Below are 16,594 nucleotides of genomic sequence, written 5' to 3'. Positions count from 1 at the left end.
TAACCCATAAGGGGAGCACGATCCGTTTAGAGACAGGTCCGGTGCCTCCGCGAGGAACCGAGTCATGATCGTCTCCGCTATCTTAGCCGACGAATCCGTAATCACGACCATCGATCGAACGGCTAATAACTCTCGAGATGCCTCCCGTTACCTTGCTCTAGCGGCTCAGTGTACCGATTAAAGATCACGGCACGAGCGAAACGTGAAGACTCGAATCAGACCGGCGGAGTCACACCATCAACACCACGTTTACCAACCAATGTGGACCCTACCGCCGCTGAAAGCAACATATGCGGGACCCAGGAAACGGGTATAACTTCGTCGTCGAGCAAACTCAAACATGACACACGTCCATCATTATAATAATATATTATTAATATATATTCACAAAACAAAAAAATCAAACATTGTTAAATGACTAATCACAGCACTGCACATGAAACGAGGTGGCGGATCATATAAAAAATCAAACAAAAATATAATTAATGGAAACATTGAAATATTTAAAAAGAAATCCTACAGAAAATGAGGATTATATATATATATATATATATATATATATATATATATATATATATATATATATATATATAGCACAAGTTAGATCTCTCACTTATCAGAAAATGATAATTCCTAGTTAGATCTCTCACTTATCAGAAACATAGATATGTTTAGCACAAGAGATCACTTCTTCTTCCTCTTCCAGGGTTACTGTTTAAGTTAAAATTTTGTTCACAGAGTTCATGTTGAATTCTCAGTTATTTATGCCTTTTTTCTTAGATATCTACCAAAGTTATGTGACTTGGTGTTAACTTTGGAACTTACAGCAGCTTCCAGCATGAGTACAAACACCAAACACTTGTTTTGGTGCCAAATGCTGCTCTACTAGAAGTTTAAGCAGGACAGAATCCTGCTACGGAACTAAGATAAAGTCAGGCACTTTCTCGTCCTTGCGTGTACCTTCGACGACGAGAAGCCCACCCAGAGAGTCGATGCTCGGTGCACCGCAGATGGATTTCCTCTTTATGGCATGAGCGTCCAGGGCTCAGTGGATCTTCCCAGCTGCAGCATTTGCTTGCGGGAGGCTCAAAACTTGAGCTCCAGGCATCACTTGGCTTTACTCTCTCTCTCTCTCTCTCTCTCTCTCTCAGCATATTTCCCGATAGAATGGAAGTCATTCATTCATCTACATTAAGACCAAATATAATGAATTTTGAATGGAATAATATGATAAAACATGAGATACAATGGTTAGGTTGACGAGATACAATGGCCGTAAAGGAGGAAGAAGATCATGGAGGAAGACTATTAAGGCTGGCTGGTGTTGGAGCGCACAATTCTATAGAACTATGCAAGGAATGCGTGTGTTTGTTTGCAAATCTACAGATAACTATCTTCTAATTACACTCGGCAATCATACAGCAAAATTGAACAAGATATAAACCATCTTCCATCGATCTGCCCTCTTTTTTTGTCTACAAATAATACCGATTCACACGAACCAGATATGATAATTATTCATAAACAGCATCTGTTCCAATAAAACAAACATTCTTTATGCTTGCAACCCCAAACTAAGATGAACAAGTACCTATTGGCTCCAAACAGCAGGCATTCAACCGCAGCAAAACCACTTCCGCTGAACCAAATCAAAATATCATGGTTAGTTGGAGCACTGTGCTTGTGACGACAGAAAGTAGCAAAAGACGGTTTCAAACTAGTTTGACTTTGAAATCAATATCATCATGGATAGGAGTGCAGGGGATCTCTTACGACTGCATAATCAAATCCCAAAGATGGGGTTTTCAATCTTTTTCTTTCCTAATCATTAGATCCAAATTTCAGCAATGATTAAGGAACAGAAAAGCATAAGTTAGGATCATACACTTTTTCTTGGATGCTGATAGGTATCATCTTGTTGGAAACCACCTGCATCATTTCTTGGTGGTGTTGCTGTTGCCCCGGAGTTGGCACCTGTCTTCTTTTCATCTCGAGCTTTGTTGAATATAACAGTGAACCCCTCAGCTGAGGCAGGATTGTTGACATCCCACTCTCCAAACTTGGGCAGTGGTTGACCCTTCTCCTGATGCACTCAAAAGATAAAAGACTGAACGAAAACCGAAACTGTAAATAGGTGAGGAAGAAGCTTGAAGTAGCAGCAGTAGTCAAGCAAGCAATTGCTAGTTAATTTTAAATGACAGTGAAGGACCTGTAGTCATTGGTTAACCAGTCAAACTAAGGACCATCATATTTATTCTTTCTGAAAATTACTTTTAATATTTTCCTTTACTTCTCCAAACCAATGCATCTATAGGTCTTCACTCAGTTTTATCCTCATTAGAACTATTCTTAATGGTTCATAAATGTATAATTTTTCTGTTCCTTCATTATTACAAACCCATACAATTTATGTATCTGAGGATCCTCTCAACAGCCTAACTTTTTGTATAATATCTTCCACCTCATCTAACATAGGTATACATGCTTTAACAAAGAAAGAAACACATTTCTCAATTTTCCCAATGGAACATCCATTCTGTTGAATTGCTGACCCACCTGATGTCAGTGAGAGAATTGTAGCTTGGAATTTGAATGTCTTAGCATCTAAATTTACAATTATTAGAACAAAGAGTAAGGACTAAGGATCATGTCATGGCAGAGTAGCAATCAACAGGCAAGCTTCTTCAACTTCTCACTATTAAAAAAAAAATTCGAACAACCTTAGGAACTACATAAGTTTAAAAAAGGAAAAAAACAGCCTATGAGCACATTGCAGTTAAGCTATGTTAGCATGTCTATAACCACATGTCTCGTTGTTATTAATTATTCCTAGTTCTCAACACAGAAGATTAGCACAAGTTTTTGGAGTCTTTATTCCTTGAATAAACTTCAATTATCTCCTTAAATAAATTTTAATTCACTTGAGTACTCCCATAAGCAAGAGTTCGAAAAGTGAAGGTTCACTCAAGGACTTGAAAGCACAATAATCCTTCTCACAAGTATAACAAAGTAAAACTTTGAAAAGAAACACTTCATTCAAACACATAATTTGTCTGACATGAAAATACAACAACGTAGAAGATTGAGAAGGCAACATACATAAACTATAAAAAAACCTAACACATCGACATGTGAGATGAAATCTGTAAGATCAGGCATTGATTGATTGATTTATTTCTCCCAGAATTATGTTTTATCTGGCAACTCATCGGGCAATTGTATGTACTATGCATATAACAAATGGTGAAGTTGGAGACAAACAAGGAGCTTACCAGATACAGGTAAAGCTAGTATTATCAATGGGGCTTCAAAATCATCTATGCTACAGTGTGGAAAAATACATGTAGAGAATTTATAGTTATAGTTATGAAGAGCAAAGGATACCATAATAACCTAACCAAAAAATTCATGGCTAAATTTGAGATAGAGTTAATTTTTACAGAATTTGCAAAAAAAATGGACCTACTGATTTGGCTTTAAACTAATCTAATTATCCTCAGTTAGCATTACAACCAAAAGAGAGTATCCTCTTATATTAATCCATGATTCTCTTCAACCCACTGAACTTAGAATAGAAAACACTCCCAGGAGCCTCAAATGACAGAGTAGAAGACACTCCTAGGAGCCTCAAATGAACCCAAGACTAATTATTGAAGAGATCCTATTATGTTAAATGTGAAAAGAAAGCAGGATTATTTGTGTTGTCAATAAGAGTTGAGACAAGATGAATTATATCAAAGCAAAGTATACATACATGGTTAGTCCAAAGAATATGCAGAGTGATTAGTAAAGTTTGTGTCTGCAACAAGAAGCTAAATCGGTAGATGCTCATGAGAAGAGCATGTTGCATAAGAAGAGATTATTAGGTTTTAGCTGTCTTAACAATTATATAAGGTTTAAAGAAACGCAGAGAACAATGTAATATGGCAGCCAATTGCAGCTAGGAATAAGAAATGTTGGACTTTCTAGTAACTGATCTTCACTATAAGTCCAGGAGGAATAAAGTGGAATGGAGGAGCAAACAAAGAAAGAGGGAGGAAGGAGGTGGGGGTGGAAGAAAGAGAGAGAGGAAGAGGATCAAATTGATGCAAATATTTTGCAGATCCCTTATGTTGGTCAAGTTTTAGTGAAGCTCCTATATTGGTCCTTATGGTTAATGAGTTTTTAAAGACTGGTGGTACTAGAATTTATAAGACGGATTGCTGTTTTTATGGTTGTTGTAATTTGCATGTGGATCACAAAATAGAAGTAAAAAGTTATGTTTATCTTTAGCTATCAAACAATTTCACCATTGCTTCAATAATAAAGAAACTCATTGTTCTTTCAGTGGATGTAGTAAAAAAACCTAATCGAACCAACATTCCAGTATCTTCTGCAGCTTATTATGTTAATACTTCATTGTTTCATGTTTAATACGCTTTAACAAATTAAGGCCAAATGTCCCTAAGAATTTCCCAAAAATAAGAGACATGTTTGATAAGAAACATCATGCCAAATTTATTTAATTCCCGCTTGGAGAAGAAAGGACAGTGTTATCCTCTTACATTCAGTGTGAAGCTTGACAGTAGGCGCTTAGCTGAAAAAAGTGAGAAGAATGATATACCTAATTCTAGGTAGCTGCTTGTCCAGCTGTAACTAAATCAAGTATCAACAGACATTTCTAAAACCTGTAAATATTTTCAAGTTAATATGATCTGTATAAGCACTCTAGGTCAAACAATCTCTTCAGACACTCCAAATTGAAGTCTTGGGTTAACAGAAAATTATCTTACACAAACAGGTAATGCATGTCTGGATTTCAAACTCCTATCATAAAGCCTATGACCCGAATTACTTGACGTCATGCACTTAGAACATGAAAATGCATCAGAAATACTAATTAAACAAAAAGCACAAAAGACAATGAAAGACGACACATCATAAAAAAACTGGGTTTTACAGAAATAAACCTAAAATCGTCAATTTCTACATATATGTAAGAACAATCAAGTTCCATAACCTATCAAATCGATACACCACAGTCATTCTCCCGCAACATTCTGCTCATCCCCAAACGGGGCAGGAACCAGTAGGCGGACCTAAACAAACCACTCATTTCCCAAATTTCCCTCGATTAGGAAACTCCGAGGAAAGTATCACACTTGTTTGCATAATCAACATCCGATTCATCGATGTCGAAGAAAGAAGAAAAACGAACACTATAGCACCTATCGATTGCAAGAAGAATGCAACCCGTGGGCTAACTCGACCGAAAAGGGATCACAAGTCGCACAGGAACTCCGTAGGAGGATAGGATCGCTTACCGAAGACATGATCGACGAGATCGGACGCTAGGAAGCCCGAGAGATCGGAGGCGAAGAGGAAAGAGAGCGGGGGGGGGGTGCCGTTGCAGAGGATTGAGAACGAGAGCGACGCCTTCTCGTCTGAAGACGACTGGTTTATATATACATATGTATATATATATATATACATATATTTATTTATTTATATGTCGTTATTAGTATTCAGCTCCGTCGTTCTACCCAAACGAAATGTTCTAGGTCACTGACCTGCGGGGCCCGAAAAAGTCTTGTGGTGATTCTTCAATCACGTACGGGTAAGAATAAGGGGTTCCATTATCTAAAAACCAAAAACTGCGGGAACCTTTCGTCGCTTGTTTCGGCCGCGGAGACAACGGTGCGCTTGCCGTCGCGAGCTCCAACGGATGTCGACTAGCCGTTGGATCAGAGAGTCCCCGCTTTAAGATTCGGTCTTACTACCGATGAAGGTCGCGATGTGGGCCCGACGTCAGAGTTGGCGCACGATAGGAGCCTTTTTGCTGTGTATTCGAAGATTGGGCACCAAGATTTTGACTTTGACCACGGGTATATTTCCCCTTTTTCTTTTTCTTTACGATATTTCTTGATAGCTACAAAAATGTTTAATGGAAATGCGACCAATCACTTGGCGAAACATACGGTTGATTAATGAAACTGCAGAACAAGCAGTCTACTGATGATATCCAAAGACAGTTACTGCAAATGCATGTCCATAGTAACTGTTGACGACAACAATGAGAGACCACTGACATCAAACGCACAACACGAAGTTTCAAGTTGAACTATGATCGGTGCTGCACGGTTATTTTAATCGGATACAGAAAGCAAGCACGGTATGTGAACGCTTTTATTGCCTCACTTGATGAAGTCAATCCGAAGACCGCCGACGGAAACCTTGCCCTTGCCTGCCTTGGGCACGATGGTGACGAGCACGCCGTCGTCGGCCTCCCCGCCGATGTCCTCGAGCAGGTCGGTGATCCCCAGACACAGCCTCGTCGTCCCCTTGTTCTCCTCCTTGAGGTGCCTGTGCCTGTGCGGGGTGTTCACGAAGCTGCCGGCGAACTCGCTGTCCGCGGGCGTGATGCCATCGCCCTCCGTCGCGTTCACGATGACGTCGAACTTGATGAACTGGTCGCGGTCGAACTCGATCCCCTCCACTATGAGCACTTCCTCCTCCTCTTCCTTCTCCTTGCGGCTCCTCCCCACCTTGGGCCTCTTCAGCGTCGCGCTGACCGGGGATTCCAGCGTCACAGGGAACTGCGCCTCCGCGGTGGGTTTCAGCGATCCGCTGGCGGCTTTCCTCGCCTTGGTGAGCTTGGGAGTCGGTCGGGCTTTCACCCATGGGATCTCCACGTCTTGGTACTTGTAGCGCAGCCACCGGGTCTTCAAGCAGTCCTTGACCTTGACCCGAACTAAGTCGGCGTTCTCGTCGTAGAAGAGGAAGGAAGTTTTCAGCCAGTCCGAGTCATTGAAGTCCCGGTGCTTACGGCTGAGCTTCTTCCACAGGGACCACATGCGATCGACGTTGGCGTGGTGGGCGAAGAAGATGGGGTCGCGCCCCGCCGAGTAGAAGGTGCCCATGTCCTCGAAGTTGGGACGAGTACGGTCGCCGGTCCACGTGTGCACGTTGTTGTGCGGCGTGTTCTCGACGGAACCCCCGCCGGGGTTAGGCTTGTCGCCCCCGCGGTAAGGTGAGCCTAAGAACAGCATCGGCTTCTTGCCGTTGGAGAAGAATTGGCGGTACATGATCTTGAGGTTGTGATCGATTTGCTGGGCGTCGGTGAAGCCTGGGTCGGTTCCATTGAAGTCGAAGTCGACAAGGAAAGGAGGTTGGTGCTTGGCGTCGCGAAGGTTGTCGTAGAGGGGCGACGAAGGGTCGGCGTAGATCGACGGCAGCATCATTCCGCCGAGCGAGTCCCAGTTCCAGAAAGGGAGCGTGAAGTTGTCGTCGCCGATGAGCTTGCCGAGGATCCTCTCGTTGAAGTAGAGGTACCAGCGGTGCCAGGGGTAGAAGAACCAGTTCTGGTGGACTTGGATGTCATTGTCGGGGATGCTGTCGCAGTGAACGCAGTGGACGTTGGACTGCTGCATGAAGTTGCGAGGGTCGTCGGCCGGGAGCGCCTTCATGAGCTCGATGGCCTTCTTGTACTTGGCCAGGTACTCGGGGTCGACCAAGTGGGCGGCGGGGCGGACGCGGAGGGGGGTGGACCGCGATGGCCGCTTGAAATCCACAATCTTCGCACCGGGAGGGATGGGAAGGCAGCAGTTGGCGGCGCACTCGCCTCCTTGGGATCCTAAGTTTATACACTCATTGTTGTTCTTGGGGTCGCAGAAACTTGCATCAACCTTTGTCAGTGCCTCTGTTGAAGAAGACCATCAGTGCTCCTGTGTGTCTGTGTGTGTGTGTGTTTGTTTGTTTTGAATGTTCATATAGATCTGTTGTTATAGATTTATATAAAGTAATAATGAAAACAAATTTATTCCTTTTCTCCATTTCTGATACTAAAGTTTAGACAGGATGAGGAACCCTAATTTCTGAGCAAGTGCAAGAACTCTCGATATTGAAAAGAAGAGGAGGAGGAGGATTACTGCCTGAAGCAAATAGGAAGAAGAACAGCAACACCAAAGTGATGGCCACACCCCTTGTGTCCATACTTGAAGACCACCTTCTACCTGCAAGAAATCCTTAGTGTGCTCACTAGATTTCTGGTATTGTCACCAGGAGTTAGGGTATGTTGTTATTTATAATTTGCATCGATCGACCATATGTAGCAGTAGAAAATCTCATGAATGCAAAGATGGTTAGTAGTAGATAGATACAAGGTATCCAAGTGAAAGATATATCTGATGCCACCATGGAGTTACAGTGTTCATGCACGTAGGAGCATAAATGGAAGATTAAGGGTATCTGGCAAGGATTAATGCTATTATAACCAGCTCACGTAACATATACCAAGGATTCCACATGTCGATGCTTTATGTTTTGCATCTTCTGCGGACACGTCATTTGTAAAAGGGGACATTTTGGATTTGCTTGGTCGCATCAGACACTTCCAATGTTTTTCGATTTTAGACGCAAAGAGATACTTAAGAATTGATATACGAGTGGAGGCATGATTGACACTTCAACATTGTGGAGTCGACACATTAATGCTATGAGGATTGATACTTTAGCATCGCATGGCTGATACCTCAATATCATGTGATTGATATCTCAACAACACGTTATCATCAACTTTTTTGAAACGACAATATCACCGACTTAGTTAGAACTATATAAGTCATGAAGCATAATTACGCTAATATTATGAACTTAACTGAAGTTGTCTAAGCCATGAAGCACCCTTACGTCAATGTCATAGACTTAACTAGGATTATTTAAGTTATGAAGCTTTATTGCATTATCCGTCCGTAAATGATAAGCCTCGCTACAACCTTGCTCAGGTCTCATAGGACCTATAAAAGAACAAATTGATTAGTTTGAAAGAGAACGATGAACAAATCCTAACATCTTACGAAGAGGGCAGCTTTACAAGTAATTCATCAAACACTCGATATACAAGAGAGAATGATGAAAACAAGGACTTTAGAAAGCAATCGAGCAATTACAAGTCCTTAAATGATTGTCCATAGGATGTCGAGCACGATGGCAAGTTCTCATAGACTTAACATGCGAACTTGTGAAATCTATTTGACACCCAACACAACAACAAATCCTTATCTAGCCAGGTGCCACCTAAGGGGTTCTAGGATACTAATATAGTTGATATTTTGCATCGCACCATAGCTTGAAAAAAACAAGCTGTGACACACAAAAACGAATCTATTTTGTGGAAGTTTTACTCATCATGGTGAGTAATCACTTTGTAATATTTCAATATATTCTTGCTCATAATTTTCAAGTAAAAATATACAAAACTAATGCAAAACATATTGTCAAGCAACTATACAAGTGCACAAAAGTGATGAACGGTTCATTAACAAAGATGTTACGGGTGCGCAACGACCATTCATGATATGGAGAAACACCTCAGCACCACATGACTGACACGCGATCGACACAAGACCTACAATTAGATGACAATGATAAGATCAAGTCAATCTTCAAGGTTTCATTACATCTCGCGATGCGATGAGAATGATTAGGTCCAAGATAAATGCACAATCCCCTCATGATCAACATCAATCATAAGAAAAATGATTCATAGAGCCCACTATAAAAGGCACGCTAGGTGTGTTTCCTATAAACATATTTGAACATTGCTCTTAAGCCTTTACACGATTTGGGATACATTGAGCCTCTCGGTGTGTGCAAAAGAGATGCATCGATCCCATTTAAGCCTTTAGGCTCAACCCTGCAAGTCACTGTCCGCACGGGCACAGATTAACACATGGCACTCCATAATGACACCCGAACACACTTCAACATCAACTTCCGCATCGAAGTCAAGCTGTCTCAATATCGACGAATACCACAATGCCCTGCATGCAGCATGGACGCCATGGGTGAGAGCCACTGCTTGTTGTTCTCTACTTTACACAGCTGCGACATTATCACACACCAGCAGCGACTCTTTGTTTCCTACTCGGATTCGGCACTATACAATCACATGTGGCTGGAAGAAGCGTAAAACCATTTTGATTATTAACCATGACATCAACCTAGTAGCCAAATACCACACTACAAAAAGGCCCGGAGGAGGTTCTTTAGGGGGATCTCTTGTAGTGAATTTAGAACTCTTTATTGTGTTAAGTATCGGAGGGGCCTTATCGAGTATGCCTCGAACATAATTCTTTTTTATAGGATCTCTTTCCAAATTCACCATGTCTAGTTTGTGACAAATTCGGATTTGTGGCTCCGAAATTTTTTCATTTATCGGATGATCAAATTCTATATTAAGTAACATAATTGAGGACTGTAGTTGCATTATACCACCCTCTAATAGGATAAAATGGTAGTTAGACATAATTGAGTAACACCAACATAAATGAGGTAGCTCCCTTCACTATAACGATAGAATCCCCAAAGAAGTGGTTCCTTATATTAATATGGTAGAACCACCTAAAAAAGTGACTCTCCACACCATACTATTCGAGCCTCTAAAGAGATGGTTCCTTATCCCAACATAGTTGAACTTCTTAAAGAGATCGCTTATAAAACCAACATGACCAAAAGAAGTAGCTCCCAACACCAATATGACTAAACTTTTTGAAGAGGTGACTCCTAACATTAACATGATCGAACTACTTCAAGAGACAATTCTTAATAACTACGTGACCAAACCCCCTCTACAACAACATGATCGAATAAAGAAGCATCCTTATGTAATAACGTGATTGAACTTGGTCATAAATCATTCCTTGATGACAACATAACTAAACTTGACCAAGAAGCACATTGCAACTAAATTTAGCCATAAAGCGTCCCTCGACCACGATGCGACCTTCTCGATTCAAAAGCATCTCCCAATAGTGGTATAGACCAAATCAACCTTATCACATCCTAGATTTATAAAAAAATAAACTATTATTTCATTATTCATAATTTATAGAAGACACTCTCTTTTTTTATCTTTGAATTCAAATCTCTATCTTTATAATAGTAACTTTTTTTAACTAAAAAAATCATGCCCTTTTTATAGTGTTTCTGAAAAGTCTCCTCTATCCAAACCTTAGACATATTAGAAAGTAGTAAACTACTCTAAAAATAAATATATGATAAAGAAGCATCAACAACCACACATGTTGATAGTAATTTTTAAAAAATTATAAAAATAATATCTAATATTCATAAAATATATACAAATATCAATAATTTAACATGAAATGAAAGCATACCAATTCATTATGAAACTCATGTATAGGAAAATAATAATAATTTTTATACAGTAAACAAAATAGGAAGATCAAAGTGATGGCTGCATCCCTTCTGTCCAATCTTAAAACCACCATCACAGTCAACCTACAAGCAATCTTTAGTGTGCTCACTATCTTCTTGGTATTGAAACGAGGACTTAGGGTATGTTTTGTTCCAGTAAACAACAACAGATCTATCAAAACCATGAACATTCAAATATATATATATATATATATATATATATATATATATATATATATATATATATGTATATATATTCAATAATTGATCAAGTTTAAGATTAAAGAATCTTATTACTAAGAATATTATTCTTCGTATCCAACACAAAATAATTGATAATTTCTATGTTTTGAAGCAAATTAAGAGGTTTGACTATTGAGAAATTTTCAGTGCAGATTTGTTTTTACTAATTCGTGTTTTCAAATAAAAGAAAAGTTACTAAATTAAGTTTATTTTTCATACAAAATTGGATATGTGAGAAGATATTAAATTATTATTCCCCAAAATCACAACTTGGAAGGTATGAAAATGTAATTTGGTTGTCCAATACATGGGGAGAATTTTGGAGGCAACCTTTGTTGATGTCCAAGTCTATCAAATATTTGATATCGGGCAATGAGTGGGTTCGATAAGGGATCCTGAAAAAACAAAAACAAAAAACTACGTTAAAGGTATACCCAACAAAGCTCTTATGATACTTAAATCAGTAAGAGGTTCAAAGAATTTGGTCAAATGTCAAATAAGAAAAGTGTAATTCAACGTAAAGGGGAGAGCCCCCTTAGAACATACTTGGGAGCATTTTATAATATGGTATTTGACCATTAGCTTGAGGTCATAATTAATGATTGGAATGATTATGCATTTTCTCCAACCACATGCGATCATGAAGCACTGAAACCGACGAACATGGTTGAATCAAATTATGTGTATCAATTTTCGTAAAGTCGAGTCAATCGCCACATCACTCATCTAATGTCAAGTTGTCAAGCCATGTAGCGGTGAGATGTCGACCACACAGTCATGAGTTGTAGGTCACATAGCGGTGAAGTGTTGAATACGTGGTTATGATGTATTAGTAACACAATGTTGAGATATATGCTATGTAGTGGTGATATGTTGGCCATGTGGTGATGAGGTGTCAACCACATGGTTGTGAGGTGCCCATCATGTGGTGTTAAGTGTTAGCCATATGGTACTAAGATATCAGTGAAATGACATTGAGGTATCGATCGTCCTTATATCATTATTCCCATAGCATGCCTCGATGAGTGCAACGGAGTTAGGGAATGATATAACTCCTACTTCACTACCAAACTAAAAAAAATAGTTTATGATCTTATCACTAAAAGGAGCGCTTTAGGTTGTATATATTGCACTATCGTCATAGGGAACATTTTGAGCCATTTCGATTGTGCTATCGTTAAAGATAGCACTTTGGAACATTTTGATTACATTGTCATCGAAGTGAGCATTTTGAGTTGTTTTAGTTATGCTATCATTAAAGGAAGTATTTTTGGGTTCTTTTGGCTGCATTGTCATTGAATTAAACACTTTAGACCATTTTGTTCAGCATCCTCAAATGGAGCACTACAAGCCATTTCAACTATGTTATCATTGATGAGAATGTTTTATGTTGTTTTGGTTGCACTATCGTTGGACAAAATGATTTGGGTCATCTTGATCATGCTATCATCGAATGGAGCGCTTTGGACCGATTCGACCACACCATTGTCCAGAGACGCTTCTAAGCCAATTTAGCCTACGTTGTTACAGAGAAACGCTTCTAGGTCAATTCAGCTTGCACAACTATCAAGAGATGCTTTTGAGCCGAGGTTGCATCATCATCGAGGGATGTCGATTCGGAGCTAACCGAGACCTTCCTCCTCATTTGTCTCATTTGAATCTCATTTCAAGGGTTCGAAGGATTCTAACCAAGCTTAAAAGCGATGTTTAAATGTATATAGGGAACACACTTGGAGAGCTCTTTTATAGTGGGCTCTATGGACTGGTATTCTTGTGATCAATGTTGATCACAAGGGATTGCATGTTCATCCAAAACCCAATCTTTTCATTATCATCCAATTGTCAATCTCATGCTGACTATGTGTTGGTCATGCGATGATGAGGTGTCTCATGTTGTGCTAAGGTATCGATGATACGATATTAAGATGTCAATGCTAAAGTATCGATCACATGATGTTAAGGTGTCGGCCATGCCTCCTCCACTAATATATCAATCCTAAAGTATTTTATTTGTAGATAATGTGTCCAAAATGACCCTTGTTTTGCATATGATGTATCCGCTCAAGCTGCAAAACGTCTAGTGCGTCGACACAATCAAGCAAGTCCAAAACGTTGCTAAGTAAGCAATGCGTTTTCCCATGACAAGAAAACAACTAAAACATAACTTAATCATTTTCTAATGCATGTATTAGTGGTCGATGTCATCAAATGGATATTAAACTCCAAAAATGAATAAGTCCTTACGTCAAAGCACAATTGGAAACAATGACATAATCATTATTTTCAGCTAATCGATACTTGACATGTGGAATCCTTCGTATATGCCATGCCATCATGAAGTATTTAAGGTTACAATAGCATTATTCCTTGCCAAATACCCTTGATCTTCCATTTATGCTCCTCCTACGTGCATGAACATGCTAAATTTTGACTACGGTAACTGCATGGTAGCATCTGACATATCCTGCGATTAGGTGCCTTGAATCTACTGCTATCTATGCATTCATGAGAATCTTTCCTGCTATATATGGTCGATCGATGCACATTATAAAGAACAACACACCCTAACTCCTGCTGACAATACCAGAAATCTAGTGAGCACACTAAGGATTTCTTGCAGGTAGAAGGTGGTCTTCAAGAATGACACAAGGGGTGTGGCCATCACTTTGGTGTTGCCGTTCTTCTTCCTATTTGCTTCAGGTAGTAATCCTCCTCCTCTTCTTTTCAATATTGAGAATTCTTGCACTTGCTCAGAAATTTGGGTTCCTCATCCTGTCTAAACTTTAGTATCAGAAATGGAGTAAAAGAATAAATTTGTTTTCATTATTACTTTCTGCAAATACATATGTTTTGTTTAGGTAGACAACACCAGCAAGCTAAGTAATGAGAGTTTCGACAAAGTCGACTGGGACACAAATATATATCTTTTTATAATGATAGAGGTGCTGACATAGAAGATGAAGGCCAAGTCACGGAGATAGTGACATGGAGATAGTTATGATTTGTCGGCCCCCATGGATAACAATCAATAAGAGACCATTCAGACTAGCCCTATTGGCCTCCGTGGACAGCAGTCCACGGGAGATTGTTCGGGCCTGCCCTCACCCCCCTTGGTTGGCCTCCATGGACAAACGAGAGGGCATTATAGTTGTTACAAATGATTCTCTTGACCAGTCAGATATAAAAGCTGATCCAAGAGTCGAATATCTCTGCAAATAATCTCTTACACTACATACCACTCTAAAGCTAGCTTGAGCATCGGAGGGTCAATTCAGGAAACTCTTCCTAACACTGACCTTTATTCAGTAACCCATCGAGGAGTCGGACTCCACCTCAACCTTCCCTCAAGACCACCTTGGATATTCATATTCTACCACATGACCACCTCGATGCCTTGGTGCCCCATCAACTGCTTCATCAGACGACCACGAGGATTCCTCGGACAACCCTACACCTTCGAGTCAAAACCAAGCCGTGTCAACTCACGATCGATGGTACTCTCCCTATAACATTTTGGCATTAGAAGGAGGGCCCCGAATGTCACAGAAATGTCTGCCTATGAACTCTCTCAATGAGTGAGTACTCCAGCGATGAGGTCTTATCCCAACTCATAGTACTTTCACACAAGGTAGGCAATTGCCCTCCATTTCTTAGGTGAATGCATCTACCTCTACTCAAACACCGGGGCATTACTGGCACTTATTTAACAACCCAAACTCTCACTTCTAGGGATGAATGCAAGGTACCTAGTTGTCCTCACCGATATATTATTGAACCTTACTCACCAAATGCAAATGCTCATGGGGATGATGTAGGCTATCACCCAACTTCTGCCCCAGTTAGCTCAATAGACTACGGTGCCATTACAACCATGATTGGTGTCTCAACCACTATTAGAACTAGCGCCCACCAGGGTTCCCCCGATTGATCCAGTACTGGCAACCCAGGACTGCACTCGACCAACTGAACTACTAACAAGAGCATCCTCCTCCCCAAATAGTGGAGTTCAGTGTGCCATTGCACCAGGGCCCAACATTACTTGAATCGAAGACCTAATTGATAGATTCAATGAACGACTCCTTGAGAGCCCAACTACGATAGATGGATCAACACCTAGACAAGATGCATCGAGAGTTCTAATAGTCCAGAAGGGAAGATGCAGATGACCCCACCTCAGGCCGCTCCCTTTTCGTCCAAAGCCTCTAGGAGGAGCTGATGTCTGTAAACTTTTGTCTCCCATCATTGGAAACCTTTGACGACAACTTTGACCCAACAGAGTATACCATCGCTTTTTGAGCTCAAATGTCTTTATACGATATATCAGACGCTCTAATGTGCTAAGCGGTCCCAACAACACTGAGGATCTCGGCATGAAAGTGGTACAATTATCTTAAACCACTCTTGGTCTCTTCCTTCACTTAACTCGTGAAAGAATTTGAGCTCTACTTCTACAAGAATATATGCCCGAAGTCGTCCACAACAATGCTGCTCGAGCTGAGATAGAGAGAAAACAAAACCCTCTTTGACTTGGTCACGAGGTTCATTGGTAAAATCTTTGGCGGGGACATAGATATGTTTACTACGAGAGATCTCTTCTTCTTCCTCCTCGTTAACGTTAAAGTTCAAATTTTGTTCATAGAGTTCATGTTAAGTTCTCTGTTATTTATGCCCTTTTCTTAGATATCTACCAAAGTTATGTGACTTGGTGTTAGCTTTGGAACTTACAGCAGCTTCCAGCCTGAGTACAAACACCAAACACTTGTTTTGGTGCCAAATGCTGCTCTACTAGCAGGACAGAATCTTGCGACAGAATCTAAGATAGCAGCTCACTGACGTAAAGATCTCCTGTTGTCTCTTATGCTACCTAACAAAGCTGCTCCGAGATTTCCCTTGCAAGTGAAGATCCTGGAAGAACAAAGAGAATGAGAAACAAGTCACCATACGCTGCTTTGAGATAAATTTACCTCAAGAAAAGAAGCATCGTCATTGGTGCAACCAAGATTACTGTAAACTTCTAGATCTCCATGGCACTGTTTCAATATGCTTGTTTGCAGATCCACATCTCCAAGATGAGCCATAAGTATTAGGTGATGAAGTAGTTCTTTAATTTATTGGATGTTGGTTGGTAGATTCCATGCTTGCTTGGTGGATTTGG

General features: G+C 40.3%; 1 long non-coding RNA gene and 1 pseudogene across 1 annotated transcript; both read right to left on the bottom strand.

The window, feature by feature from the left end:
* Positions 1-1,427: 1,427 nt before the first annotated feature.
* On the bottom strand, positions 1,428-5,422 carry LOC135643383 (uncharacterized). Its single transcript, XR_010498230.1, has 3 exons — positions 5,304-5,422; positions 1,886-2,083; positions 1,428-1,639 (listed from the first exon to the last, which is right to left on the bottom strand). It is a non-coding gene; the product is annotated as an uncharacterized LOC135643383 (long non-coding RNA).
* Positions 5,423-6,173: 751 nt separating this feature from the next.
* On the bottom strand, positions 6,174-16,517 carry LOC135643733 (polyphenol oxidase, chloroplastic-like; annotated as a pseudogene).
* Between the last annotated feature and the right edge of the window lie 77 nt (positions 16,518-16,594).

The sequence above is a fragment of the Musa acuminata genome, chromosome BXJ3-7 (assembly GCF_036884655.1).
Source record: "Musa acuminata AAA Group cultivar baxijiao chromosome BXJ3-7, Cavendish_Baxijiao_AAA, whole genome shotgun sequence".
Lineage (NCBI taxonomy): Eukaryota > Viridiplantae > Streptophyta > Magnoliopsida > Zingiberales > Musaceae > Musa > Musa acuminata.
The sequence above is the reverse complement of the archived record's forward strand: the minus strand, read 5'-3'. Positions and strand labels throughout refer to the sequence as shown.